The 13,931-nt window shown below is 45.3% G+C and overlaps 1 non-coding gene across 1 annotated transcript; it reads left to right on the plus strand.

The window, feature by feature from the left end:
* Positions 1-3,380: 3,380 nt before the first annotated feature.
* LOC119923663 lies at positions 3,381-3,565 on the plus strand. Its single transcript, XR_005448928.1, has one exon. It is a non-coding gene; the product is annotated as a U2 spliceosomal RNA (small nuclear RNA).
* The last annotated feature ends 10,366 nt before the right edge of the window (positions 3,566-13,931 follow it).

Genomic DNA, 13,931 nt, shown 5'->3' on the forward strand with positions numbered 1-13,931 from the left:
GAAAAACATATTAGCAAAACTATGCCCTGACACTGGACTGAAATGGCCAGAATGCCTTCCCTTAGGCCTCTTTGGTCAGTGAAACATGCCTAGCCAAAGAACAGACTTAAGCCCATACGAAGTTCCAATAGAGAGGCCTATTCACCTCCCTATGTCCCTTCCTGTGGACTGGGAAAGGTGAAACGTAGTCCTTACTCTATTCTACAAAGTCCTTACTACTTTGTAGTCCTTACAAATGCCTTATTGGATTATTGTAAGTTGTTAAATAATTGTTTGAAAGCCTTACATTGAGAAGCATCATGGTTCAGTGGAAAGAGCATGGGCTTTGGAGTCAGAGATTGTGGGTTCAAATCCTAGCTCTGCCAATTGTCAGCTGTGTGACTTTAGGCAAGTCACTTCACTTCTCTGTGACTCAGTTCCCTCATCTGTAAATGGGGATGAAGACTGTGAGCCCCCCATGGGACAACCTGATCACCTTGTATCCCCCCAGTGCTTAGAACAGGGCTTTGCACATTTGTAAGCACTTAACAAATACCATCATCATCTTTATTATTATTCGCAGGTGCAACAAGCACTGCCAAAACCAGAGCCAAAGACTCAAACCAGGTGACTGGGTGCTTGTTAAATTCTTCACACGGAAGAATGCCTTTGAGCCATGGTGGAGGGGACCATATCTGGTGTTGCTAACTACAGGAACTTCAGTAAAATGTAGAGGACAGCCAACTTGGATCCACACATCTCATACTAAGCAAGTTTCAGAGCCATCAGAAGAGGACCCTGAGGTCCTATGAACCTATAAACTTAATGAGCCTTGGGAGGAACCACAAAGCTTGGGACACTGATGCCCAGCAGGGACTCTTGATGCTGGGGCTAACAATATTCCTTGAGTTCTGTATTGCCCCTCATGAACCCTTAATAGTGGCCCCAGTCATTGGCTGGGTGTGTTATCTGAATCTGTGGGGTAGAGTAGGTATCCACACAGCCCAAAATCACTCGCTCCCATCAGAGTGATACTGGGTCTATGGCATCCAAACCTTTTTCCACCCTAGGGGGTAGAGCCATAGATGGCAGATTAATAAAAGCAGTCCTTAACCAAACAAGCTAAATCCTCAGCTTATTAAGAAAGGAAGTGCAGGCCATCTGCCTGTTTGCCCTACAGAACTGTGTGGATTTAGACACACAGCTCACCATTCAAGGTGGGGACTTGTGCTGTCATTGATGCACAATGTTGTATGTGCATCCTTGATAACGCTCAGGATCTTACAGCTCTCTGAGTAGGGCTATCTCAATTAGCCAAGGGGCGACAGGAAGAACGTGAAACCTCCCAAGACAGGGAAAGCTGTGATCTATTATCATGTCTTGTTTCCCCAGTGTAAAGGGCTGGACTAAGAGCATTCTCCAGCTCCTACATCTGGGAATCCTCATCCTCCTGATGGCCTGTTTTTTCTTGTTTGCACTTTAAAGTATTGCTGTAAATGAATGCCAGAGTATGCTACTGCAAGTGGGCTGGCAGGGATAGATTCCACAAGCTCTCAAAGAGAAGGACAACAAAACAGCCAGAGATAAAGAAGTCCTCTAAGATTCATGCAGATAAAGCCCTAAAGCCTGACTCATGATCAAACCAAAGGAGCCTGTCCAACTCAGCTACTCCTTAATGGTAGGAATAGGGTCAGATCAAAATCATGAGGCAGTAAGATATGTCTGTGTATGGCTGGAAGAAAATTGAGTACAGAACTTTCTGTGGTGTTGCCAATGAGGCATCAAAGGGGAGAATGTGGAAACCAACTCTTAACCAGACTTACTCCATTTTGTTTTCGGTCTCCATTTTGCATTAAAATCTACCTTGTTTTCTTAGATCATGCTTCAGTCTCACCCTCCTCTGTTATCAATTTCAGCCACACCTTGTCTTCAGTTAAGGGAACTGGAGCCTTACTTGATTTGATTCTGTTTCTGGTGTGAAGGAACACCACACCCACAACGGACTATAAATAGCTACCATTCCCACCTCTCCGTGATGAGACTGAGACTGCTTTTAGGGCAATAGCTTCTTATCTGTCCTCACCCATACAGATGTGAATTAAATATTGCAATTAAAAAACCTCTTGTGCTATGTGGCTGTGACTTGATTTTTTGTTGGATTTGACCCAGGGATGGGGTCAGAGGTGCAGGTAGAGAGGGTTGATTTTGAGAGGAGATGAGCGATCTCATCTTGAGGCACTTCTGGGAAAAGTGGGAGAATTGAGGGAATGGAGAGAAAGAGGGGAGATTTTAGGGAGATCACGCATGATGGTGTCAATTTTACGTGATGTCTGTTATTTTCCACCAGTGTCGCTTATGGACCATGTTCAATATCAACAGGCAAGACAAAAATCACAGACATGAAGTTCTGGAATGCAATCAGTCATTGAAGATATGCTCATCTTAACATAGCTATACTGCTTAGGGCATGAGGGTAGAATGAGCGACAGCAGGATAAGCAAACAGCAGCCGGATAGAGAGTTGAAACTCAGAAACCAATGGCTAGGAGGGCAGAGAAAACACTTTATGGACATGGTAAACAAAGCTTCAGACAGTGCAGTATCCCAGCTGAAAACCGGGAGTCAATTGCTGAAAAATAGACCTGAATTGAACAGTGCCATCAAAAAAAAAAGAGTGGTTCTTTTTGATCAAAAGCTTTGTAACAAACAAGAGATAAGGAGGCAATGAGGAAACAGCTCCAAGTGCTGCAAATATTAGGCATGTCAACACTAACAAGGGTCAGACTTTTTGTGTGCAGAACATGGCCAGGTTTTTGGGTTCTGCATTGACCTGCATTGAGAAGCAGCATGGCTCAGTGGAAAGAGCCCGGGCTTTGGAGCCAGAGATCATGGGTTCAAATCCCAGCTCTGCCACTTATCAGCTGTGTGACTTTGGGCAAGTCACTTAACTTCTCTGGGCCTCAGTTACCTCATCTGTAGAATGGGGATGAAGACTGTGAGCCCCTCGTGGGACAACCTGATCACCTTGTAACCTCCCCAGCACTTAGAACAGTGCTTTGCACATAGTAAGCGCTTAATAAATGCCATTATTATTATTATTATCTTTTCAGCCTCCCACTAATTTTGAGGTGAATTTCTCTGTCAGAGGTGTCTTTTCTTCTTTGAATATGCAGGACAACTGGGTATGTATATACTAATTGTATTATTCGTTCAGCACTCATTATGTGCCAAGGACTGTACTAAGTACTGGGGCAGAGACAAGATAATCAGGTGACACAGGGAGCTCACAGTTGAAGGAGGAGGGAGAAGAGATACTGAACCCCCATTTTAGAGGTGAAGGAACTGAGGCACAGGGAAGTTAAGTGACTTGCCCAGAGTCACACAGCAGGTAAGTGGTAGCGCCTCGCTTCTCGGCCTTTTGGCTAAGATCAAGTGTAGTATCTGTTCTTACCGGTTTCATATCTGATACATCTTCGATGTGGGGACGCTGCGGCTTTTTGGAGTAAGGAGGTGGGCTTGGGAGCTTGCTCCGTCCTCTCCACGCATCAGCCTGGTATTGTGGTGCTTCCAAGATGGGTGCGTTTCCCTCTTTGGGGAATTGAAAGAGTCTAAATGAAAGAGAGGCGGTGGGTTCCACGGACGTTTCAAGGGACCGTCTTCATGCTCTCTCCTGTGTCCGGTAATCGGAGGCAGGTGACTAACTCTTTGAGTGTTTCTCAACCTCGCGTATGGCTGCTCTCCAGAGCACCTGTCCCGCTGTGGCTGAGGCGAGGGACCGACCCCCTCCGGCCTCTGCCTAGGGACCCCCCTATCCTGGACTGTTGCCAACTTCCCAAGCGTTTAGTACAGTGCTCTGCACACAGTAAGTGCTCAATAAATACGACTGAATGAATGAATGACTGGCTCTAACGAAGTTACACCGCAGGTGACGCCTCTCAGCCAAACGGTTCGGCACAGACCCTGTCCCTGATCCTCCTGCAAAGAGGGGAGGGTGCGGGGCACTCGCCTGCCTCTCTCCGTTTCGTATCCCACAGATTCAAGGATTGACATCGTTGGATGTTTCTCCAGGGTGGACTGAAACTACATTTTGTGGAGTCCGGAAATTCTTCCTGACACAAACCCTCATTTTCTAGTCTGATGTCTTCTAAAAGAGTCCAGGGGATGGAGGCCAATGGAGACCCTGCAGTCAGGGTCTCACCCCCAAAGAGAGAGATCACCACAACTACCGCCCCACCTACCCTCCCCTTTTTCCCGCCTCCCCCCCAAAAACAAGAAGGACGGAAGACTTGGCTGGCCCAGAGAAAAACCTCTCTCTGAGGCCTTGTCTGTTGGCCTGAGACGACGAAGGGAGCCTTTCTCCCACCCTTCTAGGCCTCCCTGCCCCAACTCCTCTCGCCCTTAAATACCCAATATAAATCAGTCTTTGTTTGGAACAGGAGGGGCGTCTCTCTGGTGCAGAGAAACGCACATGTTCAGCCCTCCACTGGCTGACAAACGTTGAGGGAAACCGAAAGCAGACGGAGTCGCACCCAGCTAGAATGGGCGCCCTGGAGAGCATTCGTTTGGTTCCCAGTATCTGGTGAAGTGTGGCTTAGTGGAAAGAGCATGGGCTTGGGAGTCAGAGGGCGTGGGTTGTAATCCCGACTCCACCACTTGTCAGCTGTGTGATTTGGGGCAAATGACTTAACTTCTCTGGGCCTCAGTTACCTCACCAGTAAAATGGGGATTAAGACTGTGAGCCCTATTTGGGACAAGCTGATTACCTCGCATCTATCCCAGCACTTCTGGGGACTGAGGCCCCTCCGCGGACCAGCTCTGTCCGCCGTCTTCAGCGACGAGGAATCCCTGGAGAGAAGGGCATGTTTGAAAGCAGTGGGGAAGAAGCCACTGGAGAACGAACAGGAGCACCACCCAACCACTCATTCCATGGAGTGCTTGTGGGGGGATCCAGGCAGTAAGACCACCTCAACCATCTCAGAACCACCCAGCCTGCACACTCTGCTCTTCTTCTGTTGCTAACCTTGTCAAAAATCTCCAGTGGCTGCCTGTGAACCTACACATCAAGCAAAAACTCCTCACTCTCGGCTTCAGGGCTCTTCATCACCTCGTCCCTCCTACCTCACCTCCCTTCTCTCCTTCTACAGCCCAGCCCACACCCTCCTCTCCTCTGCCACTAACCTCCTCACCGTACCTCGTTCTCGTCAGTACCGCCATCAACCCCCAGCCCACGTCCTCCCCTTTGCCTGGAATGCCCTCCCTCACATCAATCAATTAATCAATCGTATTTATTGAGTGCTTACTGTGTGCAGAGCACTGTACTAAGCTCTTGGGAAGTACAAGTTGGCAACATATAGAGACAGTCCCTACCCAACAGTGGGCTCACAGTCTAAAAGGGGGAGACAGAGAACAAAACCAAACATACTAACAAAATAAAATAAATAGAATAGATATGTGCAAGTAAAATAAATAAATAAATAAATAGAGTATAACTATGTACAAACATATATACATATATACAGGTGCTGTGGGGAAGGGGAGGAGGTAAGATGGGGGATGGAGAGGGGGATGAGGGGGAGAGGAAGGAAGGGGCTCAGTCTGGGAAGGCCTCCTGGAGGAGGGGAGCTCTCAGTAGGCCTTGAAGGGAGGAAGAGAGCTACCTTGGCGGATGGGCAGAGGGAGGGCATTCCAGGCCCGGGGGATGACGTGGGCCGTGGGTCGATGGTGAGAACGAGGCACGGTGAGGAGATTAGCGGCAGAGGAGTGGAGGGTGCAGGGTGGGCTGTAGAAGGAGAGAAGGGAGGTGAGGTAGGAGGGGGCGAGGTGATGGATAGCCTTGAAGACTAGGGTGAGGAGACCCTGCCAAGACCTTCACATCTGCCAAGCTAGCTCTCTTCCTCCCTTCAAAGCCCTACTCAGAGCTCACCTCCTCCAAGAGGCCTTCCCAGACTGAGGCCCCTTTTTCCTCCCCATCCCTCCCGCCCTACCTCCTTCCCCTCCCCAGAGCACCTGTATATATGTTTGTATAGATTTATTCCTCCATTAATTTTACTTGTACATATTTACTATTCTATTTAATTTGTTAATGATGTGCATTTAGCTTTAATTCTATTTGTTCTGACGACTTGACACCTGTCCACATGTTTGGTTTGTTGCCTGTCTCCCCCTTGTTGTTGGGTAGGGACCGTCTCTATTTTGCCAACTTGTACTTCCCAAGCGCTTAGTACAGTGCTCTGCACACAGTAAGTGCTCAGTAAATACGATTGAATGAATGAATGAATGAATTAGAACCCAGTTCCTCTGACTCTCAAATTTGTGCTCTTTCCACTAGGCTTATACTATATAAGCATATTTTAAATAGATACCCAGTCTTAAAAATGTCAATCGATGTCTAGTTTATTCCCAACTGGGCCACAAGGAACTCAAGGCAAGGGATGATATCTTTCAGGTCCACTGTAGATTTTCCAAGTGCCTAGAACTGTGCTCATCTCACTGCAGCTGCTCAATCCACAAGCATTGCTATGGATATGTATTTCCATGCTAAATTAATAATGATGGTATTTGCTAAGCGCTTACTAAGTGTCAAGCACTATTCTAAGAGCTGGGGGTGGATACAGGATAGTCAGGTGGGACACCACGTGGGGCCCACTGTCTTAATCCCCATTTTACAGATGAAGTAACTGAGGCAGAGAGAAGTTAAGTGACTTGCCCAAGGTCACACAGCTGACAAGTGGGAGAGCCGGGATTAGAACCCATGACCTCTGACACCCAAGCCTGAGCTCTTTCCACCGAGCCATGCTGTGATGGCTAAATTTATTTATTTATACATATTTATTCTATTTATTTTATTTTGTTAATATGTTTTGTTTTGTTGTCTGTCTCCCCCTTCTAGACTGTGAGTCTGCTGTTGGATAGGATATATGTTGCCAACTTCTACTTCCCAAGCACTTAGTACAGTGCTCTGCACACAGTAAGCGCTCAATAAATACGATTGAATGAATGAATGAATGAATGAATAACTTAATCTTTTTTAGAATAATCAATGTTGGGAATTAGTTTCCAAACAACAAGACCACCAAAGGTTAATTAAAAAAACAGAGGGAATGGCTGAATAGCCATTATTCCATGCAATACCCAAGAGGCCGACAAGCCTGTTTTCTGAAGCCTGGCGCCACTTTTCCAGCTGCACTTCAGCTTCCCTAGCCAAGGTTGGCATTTCATTAGTTTGCATTAGCCTGCCTTTGTCTTTTCACCTTCTCTGTGTGACTCTTCACTCCATTACCTGCAGAGAGCTCTGTGGCATCACCAAATTGTCCCAGCCACTTATATCTCATCTGAAATAATCCCCCTGAGACCAATACAAAGAGAGCTAAAGCGGAGCTTTCCTTGCCTTGAAATAACTGACTTCATTTTCTCCTTTCAGGCTTTTTGTTTAAAAAGTTGGTTTTCTCCGATGAGTAGGCAGTAATTTCCAGGGGCACGTGGAAAGGAGAGGTGAGGTGAGGGATGGGAAGTGGTGGAACAGAAGAATTTCCATGAAGACTCCCTCTCTCTCCTACGATACCTGGGAAACAAAACATGGGCAACTAAATTACTACCATACCTGGTCACGGGGTTTATGAAGGGTGTACAGATAACCTTGCACGGGATGGTAAAATTCAAATTCTCAATGCAGAACACAAACACAGAATCTTCCCTTGAACATGCATAAACCAAGGTTAAAATGTCCCTTGATTTGCACGAGAAAAGTGCCAAGAAATCAGCAATTTGAGATAAATATTAATTAGCATTTTTGGACCAGAGAACCTTTCAGCTCTTCACACCAGCTTAAATTGCTAGCCATCTTGCTGGCAAGGAAATGTAAACTGCCTGTTGGTGATTGTAAAAGGACACCCACAGTTGGGCAGGAAACCTGAAATCCTCTATCCTAAGACACTTCCAGGCAACTTGCCCAGATCCCAGTAAACTGTCCCAAAACTGTATTGTACCCAGTATTATGAGGCTTCTCTGATTTAGAGTCTGGCTCCCCTTGCCCAGATTTTTCTAGAAATTGCACTAGAGCCATTTCTTTGAGAAAATATCTATCACCCAGGCCCTGTTGCCTGGAAGCTGAAGGGGTGGAGTTGAATCAGAGTCCTGAGTCTAGTCCCAGAGATCTTTTGGGAGGCAGCATGGCCTAGCGAAAAAAGCCCAGGCCTGGGAGTTGGGGGACCTGTGTTCTACTCCCAAATTCACCACTTGTCTGATGTGTGACCGCGGGCAAGTCATTTAACTTCTCTGTGTCTCAGTTTCCTCATTTGCAAAATGTGGATTCAAAACCTGTTCTACTGTTCTACTTAGACTGTAAGCCCCATGTGGGACTTGGTTATCTTGTAGCTACCTCAGGGCTTAGTACAGTGCTTGTAAGCACTTATCAAATATCACAATTATTTATAAATTGCACTAGTTGTGTGTCCACATCTCCCCCAATCCCTGACAATCTAGAAATGAATGTCTGTTCAGGGGACTTTTGTGAGCTTGTTCAATTGGACTTAGACATAGACCCTTCTCCAAAGCTGAGTTATGGGGGTAATGTCCTTGTTCTTTTACTGTGATTAAAACACAGCTTATGAGCCCAGAATTTCCACCAGCAGCCTGGAATGAAATACTTAATTTCTCATCAGCAAGAGCAGTCTTCTACCACAGAGAAGAAGCGTGGCTTAGTGGAAAGAGCACGGGCTTGGTAGCCAGAGGTCATGGGTTCTAATCCTGGCTCTGCCACTTGTCTGCTGTGTGACCTTGGTCAAATCATTTAACTTCTCTATGCCTCAGTTCCCTCATCTATAAAATGGGGATTAAGACTATGAGCCCCACATGGGACAACCTGATAATCTTGTATCTACCCCAGCACTTAGAACAGTGCTTGGCATATAGTAACCACCTAACAAATACCATTATTATTATTATATTATTAGTGTCTCCAAGTTTTCACAACCCACAGAACAGATGTATTTACATTGAGCTGCTGCTAAAGAGGCAAAAAAAACCCAGTATGTGAAAGAAGAAATTGGGTAGGGGAGGAATGGGGAAGAGAAGGAAGACACATTCTCAAGCTTCTGCTCCACAGCCTTGACTTCTACAAAAACTATCCATGAGGGGAGGGGTAGAGAAGCAGGAAACTTCTAAGTGTCTCAGTGGTAGGGGATGGAGGAAAGATTAAGAACATCACATTTAAAATGAGGTGGCTACCAATGAAGATCAGCTCTCAGGAGCTCAAAGCCTTCAGTCACTCATACCATCAATCAATCAATGGAATTTATTGAGTACTTACTATTTTCAGAGCACTGTACTAAGCACTTGGGAGAGTACTATACAACAAAATAAGTAGACATGCTCCTTGTCCACAATGAGCTTATAGTCTGTGCTTCTCAGTGGATGGGGAACAGGGAGGAATCATTTAGGGAACAGGGAAAGGCTTGGTAATGAATATTCACCAATTAATCCAATTACTATAGTCACATGCCCTCCTATCAGCATGGTTTAGAGGAAAGAGTCCAGGCTTGGGAGTCAGAAGTCGTGGGTTCTAAACCCGGCTCCGCCACTTGTCAGCTGTGTGACCTTGGGCAAGTCACTTAACTTCTCTGTGCCTTGGTTACCTCATCTGTAAAATGAGAATTAAGACTGTGAGCCCCATGTGGGACAACCTGTTTACCTTGTATCTACCCCAGCGCTTAGAACAGTGCTTGACACATAGTAAGCACTCAACAAATACTATTATTATTATTATTATTATCATTATCTAATGCCCTACTAAAATCCTATCTCCCTCAGGAAGTCTTCCCTGGCTAATCTCTCATCTTCCCACCCTATTTAGCCTCTCTGTTCCATCATTTATGCCCTTAAATCTACCTCCTAAGTACTTGAACCTATCCACATACCCAGTAACACTTAGGCACATATCTTTATACTTGATTGCTTCCCCTATCTGTTATTTATTTTAATATCTGCTTTACCCTTTAATTGTAAATTCCTTGGGGACAAGAATCACGTTCTTCTACTCATTCTGTTGTACTTTCCCAAGTAAGTAGTACAATGCTCATTCACTAATTTCCATTGATTGATTGATTGCTTCAAACCAAAGATGACATGATCCAATCAGAAAAATTAGAAAAATATTAACAGTGCATGACAGTGAATGATACGTCACCAGATTACATTGCTAGCCATCTTGCTAGCAAGGACATGTAAACTGCATGTTTGTGATTGTAAAAGGGCACCGAAAGCTAGCCTTTTTAAGTATAACTATGTTCTAAGTTTTTTAAGTACTTAATACGTGCCAGGAACTGTATTAAGAATTTGGGTAGCTACACGCTAATCAGGTTGAATACAGCCCATGTCCCCACAGTCTTAATCCCCATTTTATGGATGAGAAAATTGAGGCACAGAGAAGTTAAGTGACTTGCTCAAAGTCACACAGCAGACAAATGGTAGAGCTGTGAGTAGCAACCATGACCTCTGAGTTCCAAGCCTATGCTCTATCCATTAGGCCACATTGTTTCTCTCAACCTGTCTACCCCTTCTTATCTTCCCTGCCTCTGCTCTCCAGCTATCCTCTCTTCTGTGATGCTGGAGGGGCAATATTCCACTTCATCACACTCCCACCCATGAAGAAGTCTGCTGTTGGTGCACTGACTTAGTCCCAGGAAAGAGCTCTGGAGCAGGTAGGAAGGGAAGAAGCAGTCCACAGTTAGCCAATTCCAAGGCTGCGTGGAGCAGAACCCATTTATTGAGCACTTACTTTGTGCAGAGCACTGTACTAAGTGTTTAGAAGAATACCATATAACAGAGTTGATAGAAATGTTCCCTGCCCACAACGAGCTTGCAGTATAGACATTCATTTAAATAAATAAATTATGGATATGTACATAAATGCTGTGGGGCTGAGAGAGAGGTGAATAACAGGTGTAAATCCAAATACAAGTGTGAGGAAGAAAAGACTGGGAGAAGAGAAAATGAGGACTTAGCCGGGGGATGTCTCTTGGAGATGTGCTTTAAATAAGGTTTTGAAGTTGGGAAGAGTAGTTGTCTGTAAGACATGAAAAGGGAGGGGGTTCCAAAGCCAGCGGCAGGATGTGGGCAGGTCGGGAGCAAGGTAGATGAGATCAAGGTATAGTGAGTAGGTTGGCATTAGAGGACCAAAGTCTGCAGGCTGGGTTGTAGTAGAACATCAGCAAGGTATGTGAGAGGGAGCAAGGTTGATGGAGTGCTTTAAAGCCAATGGTAAGGAGTTTCTGTTTGATGCAGAGGTGGATGGGCAACCACTGGAGGTTCTTGAGGAGTAGGGAGAGATGGACTGAACAAGGCAGAATGGAACCTCTCAATAATGTCAAACCCAGCGCTTAGAACAGTGCTCTGCACATAGTAAGTGCTTAATAAATGCCATCATTATTAAACCCCAGGGAGGATTCTACTGTGATGGTCGCTTCTAGCCTCAAGGAGAGGTTCTGGGAATGGATGGGATTAGAGCTGCCCAGGGAGGGGATGAAGGAAGAAACACGTGTAACCTAGAATTTCCAACTACAGCTGTCACTCTGTTCTAACTTTTCCTGTTGGAAAGGGCTGGTGTTGGTGAACCAGGTCTGGTGCTAGTAATTGGATGAGATTAACTGTTTTTTTTATTCTTTTCGAATTTAATCCTTGGAATCTATCATGGGTGTACTGGGAGAAATAAAGTGGCAGTAAGTGAAGAGAAGCAGTGTGGCTTAGTGGCAAGAGCCCGGGCTTGGGACTCAGAGGACATGGGTTCTAATCCCAACTCCGCCGCTTGTCTGCTGTGTAACCTTGGGCAAGTCACTTAACTTCTCTGTGCCTCAGTTACCTTATCTGTAAAATGGGGATTAAGACTGTGAGCCCCACATGGGACAACCTGATTATCCTGTATCTACTCCAGCACTTAGAACAGTGCTTGGCGTATAGGAAGCACTTAAAAAATATACCATAATTATTATTATTATTAATGCATGTATTTTTGCAGCGGCTTCTTCCTGAGTATGCAGAACTCCCTGCAGCCTGGGAGGAAGGTGGGGAGGTGAGAGAGTAATAATGAAGTGGCAATACGTGCACTTATGTAATAATAATAATAACAACAACAACAATGATATTTAAGTGCCTACTACGTGTCAAGCACTGTTCTAAGCACTGGGGTAAAATTGAAGCTAATCAGGTTGTACAGAGTCCCTGTCCCACATGGGGCTAACAGTCTTAATCCTCATTTTACAGATAAAGGAAATGAGGCACAGAGAAGTAAAGTGACTTGTCCAAGGTCACACAGCAGACTGGGGATTACAACCCAGGTCCTCCCAGGCTCGAGGTTTATTCTCTAAGCCACACAATGGCTTCTTCCTGAGTTTGCAGAACTTCCTGCAGCCTGAGAGAAAGGTGGGAAGCTGAGAGAGTAATGATGAAATCAATGGTATTCTTCCCCTTTTAATGGCAAGTGAGCAGAAGAGGCCCCGAGAAAGGGACAGTCACATATTGTTAAGAAAATCTGGTAAATTTAGGTCCTCTGGCACCTAGTTCAGGACTAGTCCCAAAAGTCCCTGCTTCTAAGCACAGCTCCATTAGAATCATAGTAGCAGTAATAGCATTTAGTAAGCACTTACTGTGTGTAGAGCACTGTACTAGGCACTATGAAATAATATAACAGGTGGGAATTAGACCTGGTCCTCATCCCTCAGCGGGGTTCATAATCTTAAAAATTAGTAGTATTCATGAAGTACTTACCAGGTGCAGTGCGCTGTACTGAGCACTGGGAAAAATATACAAGTGAGACTTAAACATGGTCTCTGGTCCTCCAGGAGCTCAGAACCTAAAAATACCTTGTGGGCAGGGTACATGTCTACCAACTCTGTTGTATAATACTCTCCTAATCACTTAGTACAGTGCTCTGCACAAAATCAATCAATTAATTATATTTATGCTCTCAATAAATATGACTGATTGATTGATTGTGTGCAGAACCCTGTACTTAGCTCATGGGAGAACACAATATAACAATATAGCAGACACATTTCCTGCCCACAATGAGCTTACAGTCTAGAGGGGGAGACAGACATAAATATGAATAAATAAATAAATTATGGATATATACATGAGTGCTGCAGGGCTAAAAGGAGCAACTCAGGGAGACACAGGAGAGAATGGGAGAAGAGGAAATGGAAGGCCTCTTGGAGGACATGTGCCTTCAATAAGGCTTTGAAAGTGGGGAGAGTAATTGTCTATTGGAAATGAAGAGGGAGAACATTCCAGACCAGAGGCAGGAGATAGATGAGAGGTCAGAGGTGAGATAGATGGGATCAAGGTACCGTGAGTAGGTAGGCATTAGAGGAGTGAAGTGTATGGGCTGGGTTGTTATAGGAGAGCAGCGAGGTGAGGTAGAAGGGGGCAAGGTGATTAAGTGCTTTAAATCAATCAATCAAACAATCGTATTTATTGAGCGCTTACTATGTGCAGAGCACTGTACTAAGTGCTTGGGAAGTACAAATTGGCATCACATAGAGACAGTCCCTACCCAACAGTGGGCTCACAGTCTAAAAGGGGGAGACAGAGAACAGAACCAAACATACCAACAAAATAAAATAAGTAGGATAGAAATGTACAAGTAAAATAAATAAATAAATAAATAAATAAAGAGTAATAAATATGTACAACCATATATACATATATACAGGTGCTATGGGGAAGGGAAGGAGGTAAGACGGGGGGATGGAGAGGGGGACGAGGGGGAGAGGAAAGAAGGGGCTCAGTCTGGGAAGGCCTCCTGGAGGAGGTGAGCTCTCAGTAGGGCCTTGAAGGGAGGAAGAGAGCTAGCTTGGCGGATGGGCAGAGGGAGGGCATTCCAGGCCCGGGGGATGACGTGGGCTGGGGGTCGATGGCGGGACAGGCGAGAACGAGGTACAGTGAGGAGATTAGTGGTGG

This window comes from Tachyglossus aculeatus, chromosome 2 (genome assembly GCF_015852505.1).
Source record: "Tachyglossus aculeatus isolate mTacAcu1 chromosome 2, mTacAcu1.pri, whole genome shotgun sequence".
Taxonomy (NCBI): Eukaryota; Metazoa; Chordata; class Mammalia; order Monotremata; family Tachyglossidae; genus Tachyglossus; species Tachyglossus aculeatus.